Source organism: Heterocephalus glaber, unplaced genomic scaffold (genome assembly GCF_053883595.1).
Source record: "Heterocephalus glaber isolate CG9 unplaced genomic scaffold, H.glaber_assembly_v1.0 deba00000936, whole genome shotgun sequence".
NCBI lineage: Eukaryota > Metazoa > Chordata > Mammalia > Rodentia > Bathyergidae > Heterocephalus > Heterocephalus glaber.
Window position 1 is genome coordinate 4,160,805 of NW_028258172.1, and position 25,292 is coordinate 4,186,096.

General features: G+C 38.3%; 1 long non-coding RNA gene and 1 pseudogene across 3 annotated transcripts in view; one reads left to right on the plus strand and one right to left on the minus strand.

Annotated features, from left to right (window-relative positions):
- LOC110347170 (uncharacterized) overlaps window positions 1–25,292 on the plus strand; it is a 183,096-nt gene that overhangs the window by 134,315 nt on the left and 23,489 nt on the right. The window lies entirely within an intron of this gene.
- LOC101715369 (nuclear receptor coactivator 4 pseudogene) lies at window positions 9,617–11,531 on the minus strand (annotated as a pseudogene).

The window sequence follows — 25,292 nt, forward strand, 5'->3', positions numbered from 1 at the left end:
GGCAAAAAGAAAATTATCCTTGGGGAAGGTAATGAATAACAACAGAAGAATGAGAACCAGAGGAAATAAATTGTAAACCAGTAGTAATGGCACACTTAAATCATAACATATACTTAGTTACCATCAACCTAAATTATATAAATACTTCATTTAATGGGAAAAAATTCACAGATATGTTGCACCTGGGGTTGCACATTGCTGCTCTGCAGCCAACTAGAATTGTAAACTTAGCACCAGTAAAATTAAAGGAACAATTTTTAAAAGAGAAAACACTTTCCTTGTAAGAAGAAAAACTCAGAAGACAGGCAGCTACCCTGTGAGAGGCAGGGGGCCCTGGACTGGATACTTGAGGATCCTTGTCTTCAGCTTCCTTATTTTATGTGATAAAGACCCTCCCTCCCAGGTTCATACTCAGAACACGTCACAACTTTATTGGTTCTTTGGCCTGTCATAGATAGATCCCAGGCCATAGGACTCTAATAAGGGTGCCACCCCCTATGTACACATTGTTAGGTGGGCTTTTGTTTGTTTTCTTCTTGCCCACTTGTCCTTGTCAGGGCCTTATCTCTATTATTTATAGGTTGATTAGGAGGAGCCTTATATACAATGACACTTGCAGGTAGTATTGTGATGTGTGTGCTTCTAAGGTAGCAATATATTGGCTCGAGTGGGAATATGTTTTTTTTTCCCTTTAACTTAGCACCCTTCCCCCTTTTGTCTTCTTTGCATTTTATTGGAGGTGGGGAGGGGCCTGCTATGTTGGTTTCCAGAAACTGGTTTCTGAGCACCAGATTTCCCTATGCTGTGCTTGTCAGCCCTTCATCTTGTCTTAATTGCTCCTTCCAGGACAGTTTCAACTCTTTCTATTCAGGGTCTGCCAGAGAACCTACTTAGGCCCTTATTTTATTATTTCCCTGCCTACAAACCCCTTTCCCCTACAGATTAATTAAAAATGGATACAGCAACATATTGTTGACAAGAAATTCACTTCAAATACAATGTTTGAGATAGGTTAAAAGTAAAAGACTGAGGAAAGATATACCATGAAAGCATTAATAAAAATTCACTAAAGCGGATGTGCAAATGTGAATGAAGCCAATTTTAAAAATTTCAACATCATCATGTCTTCTGTTTGGGGCAGTATGCATCAGCTAATTTTTGCAGTCTATTGGGATTATAATCTCTTTCTTCCTTTACTAGTATCAGCATGATTTAGCCCTAATCCTTATCTTGGGAATCTGGATAGGAGATGGGTAGCTACTGAATGATGTTACTTGCCTGTAATGGTGAGGTTTCTGAAACATGAAGGAAGTGCCATCTCTTTGGGGGGGGGCTAGATTTATTGAGATGTAACTTACAAATAGAAAAGTTCAAACTCTTTAGAATACAGTTCTAGTTGCCACAAAATCATTTTTTAATCAACATCAAAATCATCCATCACCTTAAACAATTCTCTCATCTTTTTAATACTCACCATTTCATTATAATCTCAGCTCTACATCCACCAATATGTTTTCTGTTCCTATAATTTTGCCTTTTTGAAGATGTCATATAAAGCCTGGGGATGTATTTCGGTGGTACATTGCTTACATTGCATACACAAGGCCCTGAGTTTGATCACCACCACTTTAAAATTATTGAAATTATTGGGCCAGGGATTAAGCTCAGTGATGCCACACCTCCCATGCAAGTGCAAGGTCCTGAGTTTAATCCCCTGGGACTGGAAAAAAAATGAAATTATCACATAAATGAAATCATATAATATGCAACCTTTACAGTCTGATTTCATTTATTTTGCATAATCTATTTAAAATATTTCACTGCTATAGACTATAACAGGAGTTATTTCATTTTGAATGCCGAGTAATAATTATTCTATTAAATAGATATATAACATTATATTTATCTACTCACCAGTTGAATGACATGTGGATTATTTCTACAGTTTGGTGATTATGAACAGTCAGTATAAAATCAATTTTCAGAATTTTGTATGAACATTATATTTACATTTTCCCTTGGGTAAATTTCTAGGAATGGGATTGCTGGATCACATTGTATATTAAACTGTTAATCTATTCCTTTTCTCCAACTTTCTCTTTCTACCAGTAATGTATAAGATTCTGCATCCCTGCTAGTACTTGAACTTGTCAGTCTTTTGACTTTTAGTCATTTTAATAGATATTTAATGGTATGTCATTGTGATTCTTCTTTTTCTTGTTAATTGTAACCTTTTTTGAGACCTTATTGTATGTCAGACACAGACTCAACCTTTTATACATATCTTGTATTGGTCTTGTGGAAAACTAAATGCACCAGTTAAGGAAATGATTTTACTCAAGCTGTTGAAATAAGAAAAACATTCATTAATGAGGACCATGTCAGAGAAGGAAGGAGGATCTTAGTTTCATAAAAGCAGGTAAATTAAAGTTCACACAATTGTATAAGAGCAGTGAAGTTCTTTTTAGTTTGAATAAGCCTTTTCTGAAAATATAAATGATTATTCCTCTGGGAACAGATGGCTCAGTTAAAGTAGAACGTTACCATCTTTCATGTCAGTTGTATAAGTAAATGCTATTATCTTAGCCATATTTGGAGGAAATGGAGGCTCATGAATATTAACTAATCTTCCAAAGATTGTCCAGCTAGTAATTGGCTGAGCCTGTGTTAGACATACTTTTGAAGAGCAGAGGCTATATTTATGTCCTATTTCTGCAGAATCTTATGCAGTGCCTAGAATGTAAGAAGATCCCTGAACAAATATTAGTTCAATGAATACTAAAATGTCTGGCATTAAGTGATATACAGAATTGCAAACCATTTTATGTCTATACCAGAATATTTTAGACCTTCCTCTTAGGCACATTAACTTTTATTTCTTTTTTTCATTTTTTAAAAATTTCCTCTATAGCAAAATATTGTAAGGGTTATAAAAAAATCTGGTAGAAAGAATTGTTAGCATGCGAAAAAATTCTATTGGTCTGTAGGTTTTTTTCACTGCTTTTAGTTTTAATATCAAGTTGACTCTGGCCTATAGAATGAGTTGAGAATTATACTCTTTTCTTCAGTTACAGGTGTCTGTGTGTAGGTTTTGCTAATATTTGGTAGAGTTGTAACAAATATTTACATTTGTTCTAGAATCCATCATTGAAGCCATCTGGGCCTGTGATTTTATTTTACATTACTATTGATTTTAAGCATCTTATATTTGTTTACTATTCTATTTTATTTGGTGAAGTGTAATATCGGTGAGTGTTTGAAAGTGCTTTATACATCCTGGATACAAAATGTGTAGAAAACAATATACTGGGCTTGAAACCACTATCCCTAAAAACGTATGCTAGTGATAAGCAATATGACCAGCTAGAAGCTGCTGGTGCTCTTGATTCAAGCAACAAACCTGAAACAATAAATAAATCACTACATTTTGGTCAAAATTACTAAAATATGGCACTGGAGAGCCTCAAATGAACCAAAATTTTATATAGCACAGAAATCCAGGATGGCTACATAGATAATAGAAGGAAATGCTTTGCACAGCCTCTCCATCTCCTCAGGAGGGATTATCCTGAAATCAGGGAGGAGAACCATGAAAGAACTTCTCTGTCAAGAAAAAATTAATGAAAGGACCCCAGGTGACTACATCACCACTGTGGACACCCACACTCTTCACTACTGAAGATTCTTATAGTCTTTACAGTCTCTGATCTTAGCCTAGGGAAATCCCAAAGTCTACATGCTAAACTATCCCCATAGAATAAGCCTATACAGAGCCTGAACTATATTTAATATCCTATAGCTATTGCTACTACTGCTGCTCAATATCCTGGAGCTAGAGACACTGATAGAATGAGTTTTGCTGTGGGGTTGATATCATTTCATCCCTCTATCCCTGAGGCTCACCATTGGAACATACATACTGATTAAGGCATTGTCCTTGAGCAGAGCTCCTATTATTCTCTACTCTGAAAGCAAAGCTTCTGCAGGGCTGTTTTCCATCTCCCCTGTTCCAGTCACCTGTGCACTCTCTCCTTAGGTCTAAATGGGAGTGGTGCCCAAACCCTGTGGACCCAGAACCTTGAACTATTGGATTATTATTGCTGTCAGTACCCCAGATAGGTTAGCATTTTACTCTCAATGGGCATCAAGCCTCTGGCACACTAGAGCAGTTGCCTGCCACCCATTCCAGAGCTGAAGCAATGGTCTGCACTCTGGAAATTACAAGCCTACAGCACACCAGAGCTGTTCCACCTCCTAGCACCACAGGTAAAGTAGTGACCCACTATCAGGGGTCCAGAGGCTTCACTGACCTATTTACATGTGCATTATGTGACTAAGAAGAAAAAATGCTTTATTTCCTAGGGAATTAGAGCCTTATGTGAGCTGTGCCATCCTTCCCTCAAGGCCAAACAGCTGCAGTTCTACCTTAGTCAAATTCTCATGCCTGAAATGAAATAACAGACACCTACAATTTATTTATTTTTTATTTTATATTTTTGGTACCGGGGATTGAACTCGGGTCTTTTTACTTGCAGGGCAGGCAGTGGAAGACACCTACAATTTAAAGGGGAGATTTAGTTTGGTTCACACTTTCAGAGAAATTTCTGTCCATGGTTGGTAGGCTGAAATACAGAAATGGCAAAGTGGAAAGGCCTGGCATGAAGGAAAACTGTCCACATCATGGTAGCCAGTAAGCAGAAAGAAAAGATAGGAGTTGGGAAGTGAGATATTCCCTTTCAGGTCATGCCTACAGTGACCCACCTCTAACTAGGCTCCACCTTCTAACTGCAAGTGAGCTGTAGCACTTCCATAATCCAATCATATTCCAAAAGCCCCAACTCTGAGCACATGAGAGTTTGGGAGGACATTCTAGATCTAAATCATAGCATTCTACCCCTGGTCCACAAATTGTGTATGAGCAACTCTTTATGTAAAATGCTGTTATTCCAACTCTAAAATTTGGAAAGTTTTGACAGTTTCAGCATTGCTGAAAAGTACAAGTCCAATGTCTCTTGTGGATGGTCTCTCTAGAGGGAGACCAGAGACCCCGGAAAGCACTGACCTTTAAAGAAAGAAAAGGAGACAGCCTGGGGGATGAACAGCAGTTTATTCTCCTGACACTGTTTGACAATCACAAAGGAAAGAAGTAAGGCTTTTATACATGTAGGAAAGCAGCTTAGTTATTCTGGCTATTGTCTTTTTGATTTTAACCTCTGGAGTTAACCAGTGACTTTAAGTGACTCATAAAAGCTACAGGGGAATTTACAAGTCCCTCGTTTCCGTTCACCAAACCTATACATCTAAGAGCACACTGCAGCCCTCTTCTTATCAGATGGTATCAAGAAAGCAGGGTGACTTCAGCAGAAATCAAGCCCACTGGCCCACTGCAAACATCACAGGTGTACATAGTGAGTCATATCTCTCTCACCACCCGTAGAGTCATCGGGTCGCAGTCCTCTGACCCCGGACAGTGGTTACTAAGAAAACTAGGAAAATCTGTTTTTCTCCTATAAAACTTTTACAACATTTCTTAAAATTTCCTGGAATTCTTTTAACAAACAGACTTGTGGAAATTCCCAGAAATGACTTCTTAATTTTCTCAGTTATCTAACTTCTTGTGATCAATTCTTACAGCTAGATAACTAAATCCTACAATTTCCCACAGTCTCTGATGAGACTCAAGGCAAACTCTTAGCTATCAGTCCCTCTAAAAATAAAAAAGAAAGTTAAATACCGCTGTCTATGATGTACAATGGCACAAGATAAGCACTCCCATCCTGAAAAAGAGAGAAATAGAAGGATAGAAAGCAATGAGACAAAAACAAGACCAAAACCCAGCAAGGCAAATATTAAATCCTATAGAGCCATGTTCAGCACCTGGAACAAGCTGTGGTAGGATGAAATCTCTGGATTGCATGGGCCCCTGCTCCTATGCATTGCCACTTGTAGCCTACATGACCTCTCTTGGATCAGCTCCACTTACTGCCTGTGGCTTTCCTCCACAGAACTTTCACATGTGTGGCTTGTCCAACTTACTAGGTCTTCACTACACTTTTGGCTTCACTCTCACAGCTTTCCACACTGCCTTCTCAGGGATAAATTGCTGGCCTCCCAGACCTTGTCCTGAAATCTGGATGGATGCCTACCTGATCCCAAAACTCATATATTCTGCATGCCTGCAAAACCAGCACCATGTGAAAGATGGCAGTTCTGCCACTCACTTGAGAAGTACCCATGTCCCCTTTGATTATGGCTGCATGGACCTCTGAGTTTGTGAATGGCTGAGTACTGTGAAATAAATCTTTGGAAAACAATTTTTTAAGTGACCTTTCTGCAGCAGGATGCCCTGGGATTTTCTACTCAAAACAAAATCTTCCAATGGAGTTTGCCTTTATCCCTTTACACCCTTGAGACATTGAAGGGTAGGGTCTTGCTAACTCCTCAGAGACCCTCAGGCCATTTTTTTTTCTATTGTCCTAATGCAAAGCACTTGGTTCCATTTTAATTTTTTCAGCAACCAAGCTTTCCTCAGTCCCAAATTTTATAGGCCCTGACTTTACAGGTTCCAACTTTACAGGTGCTTCTTTTTTTAACTATCAACAAACTTTTTCAGCTCTACTTTTTGGTCCTGATTCTTGTGGTAGATATGTCTAAAAACAGCCTGTAGTACCCAAGGCACAGCTTGAATATTTTGCTGCTTTGAAATTTCCTCTGCCAGATTAATTATTCCACCACCCTTAATCTCAGTCTCCAGCAAAGTCTCAGAACATAGGCAAAATGTAGATATATTTTTTGCCACACATGATCTCAAGTCCAAATATCAGTGGAGTCCTTTATCCTTGAACCTGGCCTTTATTGTCTGCATTTCTATGAGCATTCAGGTCTTCTGTGTTCCTACCATAATCATATCAAGCTTGGCTAATAGCATTCTAGGGCTTCTCTAGCTGGTATCTCCAAACCTTTTCAAATTCCTCCCAAGAACTAGTTCCAAAAGCTTCTAAGTCACATGGTCAAGTAATATTCACAGCAACAACCTCATTTCTATAGTACCAAAATCTGTTTTAGTTGCTTTCTCAACACAGGGAAAATTACCTGACACACGACAGGTTTGTTTTGGCTCACTGTTTCAGAAGTTTCAATCCATGATTAACAGGTTCAGATAGAGAAAAACCATAAAGAAAGGCAGTGAGGAAAGATGCTCCCATTTGTTTGAAGGCAGTGAGGAAAGATGCTCCCATCATAGTGTCCAGGAAACAGAGAGAAAAGAGAGGAACTGGGGAGATAGGTATGCTTTTCCAGCTTTTCAACCCAGTGACTCACTTCTACCAAGGCCATATCTCTCAAAAGCAATGATAGCAAAAGCAAGACCCTACTTATGATCTAATTATGTTCCAAAAGCCCTACCTCTGAAAGCATGAGAATTTCAGGGGACACTCTAGATCTAAACCATAACAAACACCTTGCCTTTCTGGAACTTGATTAGTCCCCTGTAGTCCAAGAGACATCACCTCTCTGGGGAATAAAATCACTGCCCTGCTCCCTGCCTCCAGGGTAGAAAGCACAGCTGCATCTTGCTGCTGCAGCACTGGGCTTCACAGAATATAGGTTACTACTGTGTTCCCTCATCCCTGGGTTTAGAGTCACTATTGCATGGTGTATGATATCCAGAGACTGATATGCTGCTGAGAGAGGTTAGCACAATGGCCACCTGTTGATTCTGGATCCCAAATTGGAACTATACCCTGTTTCTCAAGGTCTGAGCCCCCTGAATACCCTCTTTTTTCCCAAGAACCATGCCACTACTGTGCCCTGACCCTCACAGTCACAGCCTCAGCTATGTACCATCTCCCTGGGCCTGGACTGCTGTGGTGTATCTCAGAGTGACATAACCTGATGTAATAGGAAAAATGTATGCATTCATGCCTTGAAGAGGGATCCTACGTATCAAATATCAGGTGCCATAGTAATTTTGCAAGACACAGCATAAAAACCTGGCTCCATAGCTTTTGTTCCTACCTCCACAATAAGACTTGATCCTACTGCTACTGTGGCTGCCTGTGATCTGTGTGACAAAACTCAGCTCAAACTCCTCACTGTGTGGAAGGCAAGAGCAGTATTCTTTTTTTTTTTTTTTTTTTTTTTTTTTGGTGTGGCTGTTATGCTTTTAATGGAGGGAGGTATAAAATACACCAATTCAAAAGAATGTTTTACATACTCATTAGCATGTTGAATAATGTAAATCACATTTTGATGGTAGAAAATGTGTGTTAGATCTCAAAAATGAAACTACAAAGTTTGCTGCAACTAAGATACTAGAAAGGCCCTGTAAGTTGTTTTTACCCATCACCTTTATTATATTTCTCAGTGGTATCTGGAAGGATTACAAAGAGAGGCTCTTTTTAGCTGTGGCTCAAAGAATTATAGAGAAGCTATATGACAGTGTCACTGTGAGACTGATATTTCCCTCAAAGTATTTCCAGTAACACGGGCAATTAAGAGGCTTGATAGTTTTGAAGCCTGAAGTCAGCTAAGATCTCACAATTGTAAAACCTACTCATCTACAGAGAAATGTTTAAATGACTTTAAGGATATGGAGAAAACAACCAATGGTTTCATCCATAAAGCTTCAGTAAGCACTCCAAGGCACAAGTGTTGAAACTGCCTGTCCACTAAAATGCCACTGGATTGTACTTTCAGAGGTACAGAAATGCTGTGTTTTCATTAATAGGACACTGACCACTCCTAGTCAAAAGCACCAGATGTTAAGCTCAGGTTTCAATTACACAGGATGCACCAGAAATCCCTAAGGTGGTGTATAGTTCAAGTACTATATTTCTAGCTAGGACTCTTTAGAGCCTGTAGGTGTGTAGAACATTGAAAAAGAGGTTGGGTTTGTACAAACCTGAAAATGTTTTTGAAAGAAAAGAGTCCTCTAAGGGCTCACTGGAAAATTCAGTAACAGAGAAAGGGATAAAGGCAAAATTTGCATTTGATGAATTTCTTTCCAGTGAAGAAAAAAATAATGTAAGGCTGACATGTAGGCTAAAATGTTTGGCAGTTAATGTCACACATAGCCAAGATTACTAATACATGTTGTGGTAAGGAAAAAACACCACTATGTTGATAGGGTTAACTTTTGTGTGCAACAGGCTGTATCAGAATAATCATTTCAGACCACTAACCCAAGAAAACCCACAGCAAGAGAAGCATGTCAAGGGCCATTAAAAGGCTCAGTAGTCTGCTAGCATTAGAATGCTGAACACATGTGGGTTATGGAAACATTTCACTCTGGGGACTACAGTGTTTATGTACTTCCATTAATAACCCAATCTCAAGCCATGGAAGCTGGGGAGAGACCTGTCCCCTATAACCCTGCCTTTCTAATGTGGGGGCAAATTCATACTTTCCTAAGAAGAACAGAATCACCTCAGCATCAACAAATAGTCCCTTTCTGTAACAAAGTGTCCCATAATTTGATAAAGTCTCTTGGCTAGTCCAAATTCAGGCAGAAAAGGTACTAAGCCGGCTGGTTAGACCCAGGAACACGATGGAGAAGCAGCCACAGCTCACAGATGAGGTGATCTGCAGAGAAGCTCTGGAGTTGCAGTCCCCTCCTTCACATCTGTAGAGGAGTTCAATACAACCACTTGTCTTTATCAACTTTAAGCTGCATACAGGCAAAGAGATCAAAAAGAGCTGGGAGGCCATATTGGTCTGGGGGAAAGTTACGTTCCTCTTGTAGGGGTGAATTAAGAAATACTTCCTGGGCCTTCTTTCAAAGGAGCCACTTGTCTTCAGAGGACTGGCTGAGGCTCCCCACCTTCTTTCCAGGCAAGACCCAGTCAACAGTGTTAAAGGAGCACCAGGAAGTGGTCATGGGGCTTTTAAGGTTTTGTTTGCCAGCCTTGTCTTCGGTATTTGGCACGTTCTTGGGGTTCCCTTATTTGCGTGAGGACCTGATAAGCCACTCTGACAAGGAGCTGTTTTATAGGATCTGGAAGGAATCAGTAGTTCTAGAAGGACCAAATGCCTTTGGTGCCTTAGCTTGTTCTGTTATCTCTTTTCTAGAAGGACAGAGCCACGAATCGATGGACTCTATGATTTTCAGGCTCAGATTTGACTTCCACAGGCATCCCATTTTCATCCTTTCCCTCCTTCAGAAGCCATCGACACAGAGCTTCCTTCTCACAATTCTTATCACATACACAGTCTGCAAAGCTTGTGCAGGGCTTGTTGGCTTTGCACACTTCTACTTTGTATGGCTCCTGATGGTTCTGGACAAGCCAATCTTTAGTAATCATGCTGGTGGTGGACAGTGATTTCTTGGCCTCCAAGTGGTCATTCAGGCACTTCAGATTTCCCAGTTTTTCAATTTCCACACCTCTGGGCTGGTTGCCCTGACAGTCGGTACAGGAGTCAGGCTGGGCAAGCCAATCGCTCATGCTGTAGGGCTCCTGGAACACTGGGAACAGGAGCTTAAACTTCTCACTGGCTTCATGCTGCCATTCTCAGGCTTCTCCAGCTTGAAGGGCTCCTGGGGAGTGGCCAACCAATTAGACAGACCCAAGTCATCTTGGTCAAGATTCTCTAGATTGCTAACCTTCTCAACTTTAATGGAGAAGGAATTGGTGGTAGTATGGCTCATATGCTTTGAGGAACTTGGTTTTTCCAGGAACTTCTTGTTGCTGACTCTTGAGCAGCCAGTTTTCTAAGCCCTGTAGGTTGCCACAGACATCACTGAAGACACTGCAGTCTCTGGTAGATGTCTGGCTGTTCTCCAAGCTCCATTTCTGCCTCAGTCAGTCATGGGGATTGGTGCTGGGCATGAAAGGAGCCTTGGAACTGCTGGCAGGTTTGCTTCTAAGAAGCCACTCACTGAGAGGTACAGCCATACTGCTGGGTGCCAACTTCTGCTGTTCACATTGTCTAGAGCCATTTTGCTCTGGCATTGGAATGTGACCTCTTTTCTCTAGGAAGGACCCAGGGCTTGCTAAACTAGCATGAGCCATCAGGTGCTTAGGGATTTGAATAGTCTTAAGGGACTCAAATGTGGTGATGGTCTGGTGCAGAATGGTTGTGTTGGCTTTGAAGAGCAGGACAGTTGAATCTTCAGGGTTAAGGTTCAAACTGCCCAGTCTCTCCAGGCACACAGAGACTTGAGTGGCTAGATCTTTGCTTTGAGTACTCTTCAGTTGATGAATAAGACAATTGAACTAGCCCAAGAGCTAGTAGGGCTGCTGGGCCTGGGCCTGGGCCTGCAGTGTCTCCTCTTTAAGCTGATGGATAAGGTCTACCTGCTCATACAGCCTCACCTCTCAGCTCCAAAGGCATTCCAGGTGGCAGCTTATGCAGCTGTGGATCTGAGCTTTCACCTCTCACAAGTTATCTTTAATTTGCTGTTCGGCCCAGAGAACTCCACCAATACCAAGCTCCAAGTCCCTCCTCGTATCGCTACACCTCAAAAGAGGTTCTCAGATACTGGCACAGCTGCTCTGGTCCAGGGTGGTGTTCATCTTGCTCACTGTTCCTGGCAAGGCCAGCCGGACCGCGGCATGATGGTTCAAAAATTAGAAAATGGACTTCAAGTGAGGCCAGGTTCTACTTGAGGAGCAGTGGGGCCGCGTGGTGCCTGTGATGGCACTGATGCCTGTGCCAAGAACAGTATTCTTAAAGCTCTTGCTTTAGGAATGTATGGAGTCACCATCTGTGCCAAATACTACTGCTACCACCTATATGTTGAGATACAACAGATACCACTGGAGAAGTTGGACATAGCACTTAGGCCAGACAGATCTAGAGCTATGTTATCCTGTTCAAACACTATCCTCAGGTTCATTTAAAGGTAAAAGCTTTCCCTCACAAAATATATTCTTTAAAGTATGAAAGAGGTGACTACGATCAGGTGCACAGACATAAATACATGAACACAGAAACATAAAACAGCAAAGAAAACATGCCACTTCCAAAGGAACAGTATAATTTGCCAATAACTGGCCCCCCCAATGGAAATTAATGAATTGCTTAGAAAGAAATTAAAACTAATGGTATATAGGAAAAACTAATATTATATAAGGAAATTAGGCAAGATATAAGACAATATAAATGGACATGATAAATTTTTTGAAAAGGCACATTATGGGAGTGTATAACAGTCACATTTACTTTTTAGGAGTAGTTCTATTGATGAATTATTAATTTTAATTTTATGGGTTTTATATTAAACAATGTGTACTTAACAGGAAAATAAAATATCAATAAATTGAAATATTAAATTTTTAATATGCAATGAGTGTGTAGAATAAGCATCAGCATTTTCTGTTTTTGAAAAGTTTAAATTCATTTTATTTGAATTTTGAAAAATTATTTCATATGCATATATTTAATACCAATTTCACTCTTATTTTAGTTAATGAAATCTAATAAGCTGTACATGATGTACTTTACCTTTCATTTTCACTTTCCATTCAATCATAAAGATGTTCATAGACCTATACTTATAATGTTGATGTGTTCTTTTAATACATGCATTGAAATCTTTACATTGACAACCTATTTTTGAACCAATAGTGACAGAGATGTAAGCCTTGTATTGTTTTTGCTTTTACGCACTTGATGCCACTTACCATTCTTAAATATCTTCCTTATATTCATGTTTCCATATTCTTCTTGTTATTTTAGTTGTCTTATGTCCTAGAAGTAGAGTTGCTGAATCAAATGGTATGTCATATTACATTTGAACAATTTGAGACACTGCTTTCAAAATCTTGGACTACCTTATACTCTGATCAGCAGTTCATGGAAGAGTAGGTTTTCTATTTCCTTTTCAACTCCGGACATTGTCAGACTTTTGAAGTTTTGCAGATTTCCTGGACAAAATATTGAGTACAGCTGCTTCAGTTTTCACTTCATATTTCCTTAAGTATATTAATCATTTGCCTGTCTTTTATGTATTTAATATGCACATTTGCTAAATATTTACAGTATGAGTATCTGTCTTTCTATAGCTGTTTGCTATGATCCCCTCCAGTATTAGGAATGTTAAGACAGCTTTCTTGTATGTGCTAAAAATATTTATCAAGGGCTTTTTTGCTGTTTGTTGTGAAGGTTTTTAATTTTTTTCCTTAAATTCTTTTATTGGTACATTTTAGGTATACAATACAGTTACATTTATCATCAGGAACTTGTACCTTTACATGATGTATCTTGGTTCTTATTTTTCCCCATTCCCCTACCTTTCCTTCAACCCCTCCACCCCTCACTATTTACAAAGACTTTGTTTCCATTTTTTCCTTTTCTCATATTTTTCCTTTCCCTTCTTTCCTTTCCCCATCTCTCCCACTTTCCCTACCCCTTTGGAACTTTCCTTCCTATTTCACATTATCAATTATTCATTTTAATCCTTATTTATACTTTCAGTTTCTTACACTACAGAAACTATTTGGTATTTACACATGTGTGTCCTATTTATTTCACTTAAGATTATGGCCTCAATGTTCATCCATTTAGCTATAAATGTCTCTAGTTTCTCAGTCTTTGTGGCTGAATAGTACTTTGTTTTATTAAAAAAAAAAATACATCCTCTTTATCCAGTATCCAGGTGATGGGCAATTGGGGTGTTTCCAAGCTTTAACTATTACAAACTGTGCTGCTATAAACATGGGTGTGCACAAATCACTGTGGTATGGTTCTTTTAACTCTTTTGGGAAGATAGCCAGCAGAGGAATAGCTGGGTCAAATGGGGCATATAATCCTAGTTTTTTGAGGTATTGAAATACAGATTTCCACAGTGATTGCACCAGTCTGCACTCCCACCAACAATGGAGAAGGGTTCCTTTCTCCCCACAACCCTGCCAATATTTGTTATTGGTTGATTTCCTGATAGCAGCCATTCTTTCTGGGGTGAGGTGGAATCTCAGCATCGTTTTCATCTGCATCTTTAGAATTACCAGTGATGTTGAACATTTTTTCCTATGTTTATTTGCTGCTTTTTCTTCTTTGTCTGAGAAATGTCTATTCATTTCAGATCCCCATTTTTTAATTGGGTCTTTAAATTTGGGGGAGGCTGATTTTTTAAAGTTCTTTATATATTCTAGATAGTAGACCTTTGTCTGAGGTACAGCTAGTAAAAACTTTTTCCCACATTGTGGGTTGTCTCTTAGGTCTGTTGAAGGTTTCTCTTGCAGTGCAGAAGCTTTTTAATAAGTGAGATCCCAGTTGTTGATTCTTTCTGCTATATTCCATGCTACTGAGGTTTTGTTCATAGTCTTTTCCTATGTCAACATCTTCAAGAATTCTACATAACTTATGTTCCAGCAAGTTTAGTGTTTGTGTTTTAATATTTAGAACTTTAATCCTCTTCAGTCTTAGTTTAGTGCATGGTGATAGATATGGATCTAGTTTTAATCTTTGGCAGGTTGAAATCCAGTTTTTCCATTACCATTTATTAAACAGGCTATCTTTCCTTCAGTGAGGATGGTTGGCTCCTTTGTCAAAGATGAGGTAGCTGAGTATGTCTGGAGTTGCTTCTGCATCTTCTAATCTATTCCACTGATCCTCAGGTCTGTTTCTTTGCCAGTACCATGCTGGTTTTATCACAGTGGCTTCGTAGTATAGTTTCAAGTTGGGGGTTGTGATACCCCCTACCATGTCTTGTTGTTTACAATTGCTTTTGCTATTCTAGGTCTCTTCTGGTTCCAAATGAATTTTTGGATTGTTTTCTCTAGTTCTGTGGAAGATACTGTTAGAATTTCAATCAGCATTTCATTGAATCTATAACAGTTTTGGAAGTATGTCCATTTTCACTATATTGGTTCTTCTGGGCCGGGGATTTAGCTTAGCGGTGCCACTGCCTGTTCCAAAAGGGCAAGGACCCAAGTTCAATCCCCGGTACCAAAAAAAAAAACAAAAACACAGCCACTATATTGGTTCTTCCTACCCAGGAAAAAGGGATGTCTTTCCATTTTCTTATATCCTCTTCAATCTCTTTTTTCAGAGTGCTGTAGTTTTCAATGTAGAGGCCTTTTGCTTCCTTTGTTAGATTGATTCACAGATATTTCATTTTTTTCAATGCTTTTGTGAAAGGAATTGTTTCCCTAATTTCTCTCTCAGTGATTCTATTATTTGTTTACAAGAAGGCTATTGATTTTTGAGTGTTGACCTTGTGTCCAGCTACTTTAATGAATATGTCAATTAAATCTAGAAGTCTTTTGGCAGAGTTTTTTGGGTTTTCTTGTAGAGTATCATAAAGTCAGGAAATAATGACAGGTTAACTTCTTCCTTTCGTATCTTTATTCCTTTTATTTCTTTCTCTTGTCTAATTCCTGTGGCTAATGTTTCCAGAACTATATTGAACAGGAGTGGTGATAGTGGGCATCCTTGTCTTTTTCCTGACTTTAGCATGAAAGTTTTCAGTTTTTGACCATTTAGTATGATACTGGCTGTATATTTTTCATAGATAGCCTTAATCAGGTTAAGAAAAAGATAATCTATTCCAATTTTCTCTAGGGTTTTTATCATGAATGGTTGTTGAATTTTGTTGAATGCTTTTTCTGCATCTATTGAGATGATCATATGATTTTTTCCTTGGCTCTGTTAATATAGCGTATTATATTTATTGAATTACATATTTTGAATCATGCTTGCATCCCTGGGATAAATCCGACTTGGTCAGCATGTATGATCTTCTTGATGACCCTCTGCATTCTGTTTGCCAGTATCTTGTTGAGGATTTTTGCATCTATGCTCATCAGGAAGATAGGCCTGTAGTTCTCTTTTTTTGGTTGGGTCTCTCCCTGGTTTTGGAATCAAAGTAACACTTGCTTCCAGGAATGAATTTGGAAGTATTGCTTCCCTTTCAATTTCATGGAAGAATTTAAAGAGTAGTGGTGATAGTTTTTCTCCAAATGTCTTGTAGAATTCAGCAGAGAAGTAACATGGGCTTTTCTTTGTTGGAAAATTTTTCATTGCGTTTTCAATTTCACTGATTTTAATTGGGGTTTTTAGAATTTTTATGTCTTTTTCATTCAACATTGGTAATTCATATGTATCTAGAAATATGTCCATTTCTTCTGTTTTCCATTTCATTAGAGTACAGGTTCTTGAAGTAGGTATTGATGATCCTCTGGATTTTGCTGAATCTGTTTTAACTTCACCTTTTTCATTCTTAATTGCATGGATTTGAGCCTTTTATTTCCTGTTTTGATAAGGTTAGCTAAGGGTTTATTGATTTTATTTATTCTTTCAAAAAACCAACTCTTCATTGATTTTTTAAAATTAATTTTCTTGGTACATTTTAGGTATACAATATAATGACATTCATCATTGGAAATTTGCAACTTTACATAATCTCTCTTGGTTCTTATTTTTTCCCCATTCCCCTGCCTCCCTTCAACCCCTTCATCCCTCCCTATTCAACCATAAAAAATGAGAAATTAGAGACATTTATAGCTGAATTGATGGACATTGAGTTGATACTCTTAAGTGAAATAAATAGGACACACATGTGTAAATACCAAATAGTTTCTGTAGTGTGAGAAACTGAAAGTGCAAATAAGGACTAAAAGGTATAATAGATAATGTGAAATAGGAAGAAAAGGGGCAAAGGGGAAGTGGGAGGGGTAGGGAAAAGGAAAGAAGGGAGTGGAATTAATAGAAAATGGAAACAAAGATTCATTGATTTTTTTGTATCATTCTCTTAGTCTCCATTGCATTGATTACTGCTCTTATCTTTAGTATTTACTGTCTTCTATGAGCTTTGGATTTGTCATGCTCTTCTTTTTCTAGGAGGTTGAAGTTCAGCATCATGTTGTTTATTTGACTTCTCTCTTTTTTCCTAGTATGGACATTCACTGCTATTTATTTCCCCCATGGAACTGCTTTCACTGTGTCCCATGGATTCCTGTATGTTGTACTGGCATTATCATTTACTTGTAGAAACTGTCTAATTTCTTCTTTAATTTCCTCTGTGGTCCATTGGTTGTTCAAAATTGTGTTATTCAGTTTCCATGTGTTTGTGCAGGTATTTCAGTTTGTTATGCTATTGATCTCCAATTTTATTGCACTATTGTATGACATTATACAGGGGGTAACTTCAATTCCTTTGCATTTACTTAAAAATGTCGTATGAGCTAGCATGTGGTCTATTTTGGAGAATGACCTGTGTGCAGCTGAAAAGAATGTATATTCTGATTTTGTGGGGTGGCACACTCTGTAGACATCTAATAAGGCCATTTGTTCAAAAGCTTGGTTTAAGGCTGGGGATTTAGCTCAGTGTTTCCGCCGCCTGCCTTGCAAGCACAAGGACCCAAGTTTGATCCCCGGCACCCAAAAAAAAAAAAAGCTTGGTTTAGTTCTAGTATTTCATTGTTGATTTTTTTTGTCTAGATGATCTATTTGTGACAGTAGGGTATTGAGGTCCCCCACTACAAGTTTATTAGTGCTTATTTGGTTTTTTGTGTCTATTAATATTTATTTTGTATAATGGGGGCATTAGTATTTGGCACATGTACATTTATGATTGTCATCTCTTCCTCTTGGATTCTTCCCTTTACAAGTACATAGTGACCTTCTTTGTCTCTCTTCATTAGTTTTGGTTTGAAATCTACTTTTTCTGCAAATAAGATTGCTACCCCTGATTTTTTCCATGTTCCTGTCTCATGGAGAACTGTTTTCCATCCTTTTACTTTCAGTCAATGAATTTTTTTGAATTCGGTTTGTTTCTTATATACAGCATATTGTTGGATTTTGCTTCTTAATCCATTCTGCTAGTCTATTTCTTTTGATTGGTGAATTGAGGCCATTAACATCAATAGTTATAATTGATAAATATTGATTCATCCTTGTCATGATGTTTTACTGTTGATGTCTCTTTTATTTTTCATTTCTCCCCCTTTCCCTTTAGTTTCTTGCCTTGCCTGCTGGCTTCACTCTCTTGGGCCTCAAGGAGTTGTGACCTTCATTGTTCTTTTCTACTATATTGTTTAAAATTGTTTGGAGTGGTGATTTGGTATTCATGAAGTTTCTCAGGTGTCTTTTGTTGTGGAAGTATCTAATTTCCCCACCAATTTTGAAAGATAGTTTTGCAGGATACAGCAGTCTAGGTTGGAAGTGATTTTCTTTTAGGACTTGAAATATGTCACTCCAGGCTCTTCTGGCCTTGAGGGTTTGTGTTGAGACATCTGCTGTGATTCTGATGGGCTTTCCTTTGTAGGTGATTGTTTCTTTTCTTTAACTGTTTGTAGAAGTTTGTTCTTCTGTTGGGTTTCTGGGATCTTGACTATTATATGTCCAGGTGTAGATTTTTTTCTGATTGTGGCTAGTTGGAGTTCTATATGCCTCACTTATCTGTATGTCCAGTTCTCTACCTCTGTCTGGGAAATTTTCTACTATTACTTCTGTGAATAGTTTTTTTATGCCAATTGTACTTTCTCCTGTTTTTTCATGGACTCCTATCAGTCTTATGTTATTCTTCTTTGTATCATCTAGCAGCTGCTGGATTGATTTCTCATGGTCCATTGCTATTTTTAAGAAATCTCTGTTTTCATGGTCACTAACTACAATCTTGTCTTCTATATCTGATATTCTATCTTCACATTCGCTCCTCCATTAATGGAGATTTTAATCTCCTAGATATTTGTTTGAATCTTTTTCATGAATTCCATTTCTTTCTTGTGTTGGGCATTCATGGTTTCCATTTCTTTCCTATGCTGGGCAATCATGGCTTTCAGCATGGTTCTGAGCTCATCTATTTTTTTATCTGTTTCTGTTCTAGAGCCTCTAATCATGTCTTTCACTATGCTCACCATCTATGTAGTTATCTGGGAAATTATGTCTGTTTCGAATTTTTCTAGAGCCTCATTCATCTGTTTTGTTGCTTCCTGTGCTACAAGTTCAGTGTGTCCATGTGGTTGATTATCAGATTTTTCCACCTTGTCTCTCCCAGAATTTGCCTTTGGTGAGCTGAAAGTCTGGGTTTGTGCCTTGCTAAGGTGTCTTCTCATTTCTAATTTTGTTGGTGGTACTGTTTTTGCTTTAATTCCTGTGCTAATACTTCAATATTTTTTATTGTGAGTATCTTTATTACTTGTGTTTAGAGCCCTTATGGATTGATTGCTTCTTAGAGATATCTTCCAGGCATAGCTGGTCTTTTCAGGCTTTGAGTCTCTAATGACTCTTAGGCAATCTCATTTTCAGTATACCAGGGAGGACAACTGATTAGATCAATCACAACACCTTAGCCCAATTGATACAATCAGCATCAACAGTAGCATCAAACACAGCTTAGAAAATGACAATTTGTGGTAACAGTTAATCTGTCACCTTTAATTGCAGGTTAGATCAAAATCCAAGGCCATTCCAAACTTTGTTTGTAGTAAATAAACCCTTCAATACAGCAAATTTACACTTTGGGAAAAATATTTAGAAAGGGTTGGGAAGGGAGGGATAGAGAGATAGAAGGAGAGGAAAATGTTAGGAATGAGGCTAGAGGACATGGGAAGATCACGCAAATTGTGGGAAACTGTTGAAGACTGGAGTGCAAGACAGAGCAACAGAGACAAGAACAGAACAAACTGACAATAGGGAAGCTAGAAATTTTATTCACCATCCTAAAATAATAGTGACAGTCGAGAGTGCAGAGAGAGAAAAACAATTCAAAATGGGATAGGAACAGGAACAAAGAGGGAGAGAAATACAAAGCAACAAGGGAGAGAGAGAGAAAAAAAGGAAAGAAAAAAATATATATATTAGAAAAAGAAAAGGATCTCCCTTGGTATATGTCTCTGCTCTCCTGGTAGACAATGCGGGCAGCAGTGTACAGGTCTAAGTTAATTAGTCTCAGCAAGCCAGCTGTAGTCTACTGAGATTCAGGCTGATTTCTGGCTGCAAGACCCAAGTTGAAGTCCATGTCCTTCTGCAGGCTTGAACTCTGCAAGTTTCTACAGCAGGATCCAGCTGACCTTCCCCCTAAGTGAGTCTGGGTTTCTATGGGAGGTTCTGATCCCACCAACTTACCAACCAAGATGTTCCAGTGTGCCTTGATTGAGGATATTTTCTTCAATTTCCCAGTGGGCTACAATTTTCATTGGTTGTTCAGAAGAATGTTATATAATTTCCATGTGTTTATGGACTTTTTGTGGTTTCTTTTGCTGTTGATTTCAAATTTCATTGCACTGTAGTCAGATAGTTTGCATGGGATAATTTCAATTACTTTGTATTTACTTAAGCATGTTTTATGGGATAGTATGTGGTCTCTTTGGGAGAACATCCAATTTGCAGCTGAGAAGCATATGTATTCTGATGTGGGGTGGAACACTGTAGACATCCAGTAATTACATTTTTTCACGAGTTTGGTTCAGTTCAGATATTTCTTTGTTGATGTTTCATGTAGTTGATCTATTTGCTATAATGGCGTATTAAGGTCCCCCATTACAATCGTATTAGTGTTTCTTTCGTTTTTCCTTTTTTTTTTTGTATTAAATTCTTTTATTGGTATGTTGTAGGTATACAACACAATTACATTTCTCATTGGGAATTGTACCTTTATATAATGCATCTTGGTTCTTATTTTTTCCCCATTCCTAGCCCTCCCTTCACCCCCTCCACCCTTCCCTATTTACAAAGACTTTATTTCCATTTTTTCCATTTCTCATCATTTTTCCTTTCCCTTCTTTCCTTTCCCCTGTGCCTCCCACTACCCCTACCCCTTTGGACCTTTTCTTCCTATTTTACATTATCAATTATTCACTCTAATAATTGGTACATTTCAGGTATACAATCTAATGACATTCATCATTGGAAATTTGCAACTTTACATAGTCTCTCTTGGTTCCTATTTTTCACCCTTGCCCAGCCCTCCCTTCAACCCCTCCAGTCCTCCCTATTTACAAAGATTTTGTTCCTATTTTTCCATTTTCTCATATTAATCCCATTCCCTTCTATCCTTTCCCCTAGCCCTCCCACTTCCTTCCCCTTTGCCCCTTTTCTTCCTATTTCACATTACCTATTATACATTTCATCCTTAATTACACTTTCACTTTCTCACACTAGAGAAACTATTCGGTATTCACACATGTGTGTCCTATTTATTTCACTTAAGAGTATTGCTTCAATGTGCATCCACTTAGCTATAAATATCTCTAATTTCTCATTTTTTATGGCTGAGTAGTACTCCATTTTATAAAAAACCCACATTTTCTTGATCCAGTCTCCAGTTGAAAGGCAACTGGGCTGTTTCCAAGTTTTAGCTATTACAAACTGTGCTGCTATGAACATGGGTGCACATATATCACGGTGGTATGATTCTTTTAATTCTTTGGGGAAGATCCCCAGCAGTGGAATAGGGGGGTCAAATGGGATTTCAACTCCTAGTTCTTTGAGGTATCTCCATACTGATTTCCACAGTGCTTGCACCAGTCTACACTCCCACCGGAAGTGGAGCAGGGTTCCTCTTTCCCCAAAGCCCTGCCAGCATTTGTTATTGGTTGATTTCATGATAGCAGCCATTCTTTCTGGAGTGAAGTGGAATCTCAGCGTTGCTTTCATTTGCATCTCTCGAATGACCAGAGATGTTGAATATTTTTTCATGCATTTATTTGCTATTCCTACTTCTTCGTCTGAGAAATGTCTGTTCATTTCAGATGCCCATTTTTGGATTGGGTCTTTAAATTTGGGAGGTGTGATCTTTTTAAGTTCTTTATAGATTCGAGATAGTAGACCTTTGTCTGAGGAAGAGCAGGTGAAGATTTTTTCCCACATTGTGGGGTGTCTCTTCACACTGTTGGTGGTTTCTCTTGCTGTGCAGAAGCCTTTTAATAAGAAGAGATCCCATTTGTTGATTGTTTGTGCTAGTTCCCGGGCAACTGAGGTTTTGTTCATAAAATCTTTTCCTACACCAATGTCTTCAAGGGTTCTACCTAACCTCTGTTCTAACTGGTTCAGAGTTTCTATTTTAATATTTAGATCTTTAATCCATTTTGATTTTAGTTTAGTGCATGGTGAGAGATATGGGTCTAGTTTTCATCTTTGGCAAGTTGAAGCCCAATTTTTCCAGCACCATTTATTGAAGAGGCTATCTTTCCTCCAGTGAGGGTGTTTGGCTCCTTTATAGAAGATGAGATGGCTGAGTGTGTCTGGTTTTGTTTCTGCATCTTCTAATCTGTTCCACTGGTGCTCAAGTCTGTTTCTTTGCCAGTACCATGCTGTTTTTATCACAGTAGCTTTGTAGAAGAGTTGCAGGTTTGGTATTGTGATACCCCCTGCCATGTCTCTGTTACCTAGAATTGCTTTTGCTATTCTGGGTCTCTTCTTGCTCCAGATGTATTTTTGGATTGTTTTCTCGATGTCTATGAAGTAGCTGCTGGGAACTCAATTGGAATTGCATTAAATCTATATAGCAGTTTTGGAAGTATGGCCATTTTCACTATATTAATCCTTCCTACCCAGGAGCAGGGGATGTCTGTCCATTTTCTGATATCATCTTCAATCTCTCTTTTCAGAGTGCCATAGTTTTCAGAGAAGAGGTCTTTGATTTCTTTTGTTAGGATGATTCCTAGGTATTTCAGTTTTTTGGATGCTATTGTGAGAGGAATAATTTGCCCTATTTCTCTCTCAGTGAGTCTGTCATTGGTGTAGAGGAACGCTATTGATTTTTGTGTGTTGACCTTGTAACCAGCTACTTGACTGAATTTGGTTATTAAGTCTAGAAGACTTTTGGTGGAGATCTTGGGGTCTTCTATATAGAGTATCATGTCATCTGCAAATAATGACAATTTGACCTCTTCATTTCCTATCTTTATTCCTTTTATTTCTTTCTCTTGTCTAACTGCCGTGCCTAGTGTTTCCAAAAGTATATTGAAGAAGAGTGGTGATAGTGGACATCCTTGTCTTGTTCCTGATTTGAGTGTGAAGGATTTCAGTTTTTGACCATTTAGTATGATACTGGCTGTTGGTTTTTCATATATGGCTTCTATCAGTTTGAGGTAGAGACCATCTATTACAATTTTTCTAGGGTTTTTATCATAAATGCATGTTGGATTTTGTCAAATGATTTTTCTGCATCTATGGAGATAATCATATGGTTTTTGTCCTTGGCTCTATTAATATAGTGTATTACATTAATTGATTTTCATGTATTGAACCATCCCTGCATCCCTGGGATGAATCCCACTTGATCAGGGTGTATGATCTTCTTGATGATCTTCTGTATTCTGTTTGCCAGTATCTTATTAAGGATTTTTGCATCTATGTTCATTAGTGAGATTGGCCTATAGTTCTCTTTTTCAGTTGGGTCTTTCTCTGCTTTGGGGATCAAGGTGATGCTTGCTTCCAGGAATGAATTTGGGAGTATTGCTTCCCTTTCTATTTCATTGAAGAGTTTAACCAGTAGTGGCAGCAGTTCCTCTCTAAATGTCTTGTAGAATTCAGCAGTGAAGTCATCAGGGCCCGGGATTTTCTTAGTTGATAAGGTTTTAATTACATTTTCAATTTCATTGGTTGATATTGGGCTGTTCAGAATTTTTAGGCCTTCTTCGTTCAACTTTGGTAATGCACATGTATCTAGGAATCCGTCCATTTCTTCTGTGTTGTCCATCTTATTGGCATATAGGTTCTGGAAGTAGGTATTGATGATCATCTGGATTTCTGCTGGGACTGCTGTAATTTCACCCTTTTCATTCCTAATTGCATGGATTTGGGCCTTTTCTTTCCTTTTTCTGACAAGGCTGACTAAAGGTTTGTCAATTTTGTTGATTCTTTCAAAGAACCAACTCTTGGCTTCATTGATTTTTTGTATCTTTCTCTTAGTCTCCATTGCATTGATTTCTCCTCTGATCTTTATAATTTCCTCCCTTGTATGAGCTCTGGGGTTGTCCTGCTCTTCTTTTTCTAGAAGCTTGAGGTTCAGCATCAGGTTAATTGGGCTCGTTCTGTTTTCCTAATATGCGTATTCACTGCTATGAATTTCCCTTCTAAGACTGCTTTCCTTGTGTCCCATAGATTCCGATATGTTGTATTGTCATTGCCATTTAATTGAAGGAACTGTCTGATTTGTTCTTCAATTTCCTGTGTGACCCATTGGTTATTCAGAAGTGTGTTGTTCAATTTCCATGTGTTTATGAAATTTTTTGAGTTTCTTTTGCTCTGGATCTCCAATTTCATCTCACTATGGTCTGATAATATACAGGAGATAACTTCAATTCCTTTGCACTTACTTAAACATGTTCTATGTGTGAGTATGTGGTCTATTTTGGAGAATGACCCATGTGCAGCTGAGAAGAATGTGTATTCTGATTTTGTGGGGTGGAAGACTCTTTAAACATCTGTTAAGTTCATTTGTTCAAGAGTTCGATTGAGGTCTAGTATTTCATTACTTATTTTTAGTCTAGTTGATCTATCTATTTGTGACATTGGAGTGTTGAGGTCCCCCACTACTATTGTATTAGTGCATATATGACTTTTCATGTCCGTTAGTATTTGTTTTATATAGTTGGGTGCACTAGTGTTTGGTGCATAGATATTTATGATTGTCATCTCTTCCTCTTGGATTCTTCCCTTTACAAGGATGTAGTGTCCTTCTTCATCTCTCTTAATCAGTGTTGGTTTGAAATCTACTTGATCTACCAAGAGGATAGCTACTCCTGCTTTCTGTGGTGTTTCCGTCACATGGAGTATTGTGTTCCACCCTTTCACTTTCAGTCTATGAGTTTCCTTTTGAATTAAGTGTGTTTCTTGTATGCAGCATATTGTTGGATTTTGCTTCTTGACCCATTCTGCCAGTCTATTTCTTTTGATTCGTGAATTGAGACCATTATCTTTGATAGTTATAACTGAAACGCATTGACTTGTCATTGCCATGACTTTTTCTTTTTGTTGGGTTCTCCCCCTTTACATGTAATTTCTTGTCATGCCAGATGGGTTCATTCTACTTTGCTTCCTGAGATTGTGATCCTCAATGTCTGTTCCTAGGATATTGTGTAAAATTCTTTGGAGTGCTGGTTTGGTATTCACGAAGTTCCTAAGGTGCTCTTTGTCATGAAAGTATCTTATTTCTCCATCCTTTTTGAAAGATAGTTTTTCAGGGTACATCAGTCTGGGTTGGAAGCTGTTTTCTTTTAGGGCTTGGAATATGTCACTCCGAGCTCTTCTTGCCTTGATGGTTTTTGTTGAGAAGTCTGCTGTGATTCTGATGGGCTTTCCTTTGTATGTGATTTGTTTCTTTTCTCTGAATGCTTGGAGAACTTTGTTCTTCTGTTGAGTTTCTGGAATCTTAACAATTATATGCCTATGTGTAGATTTTT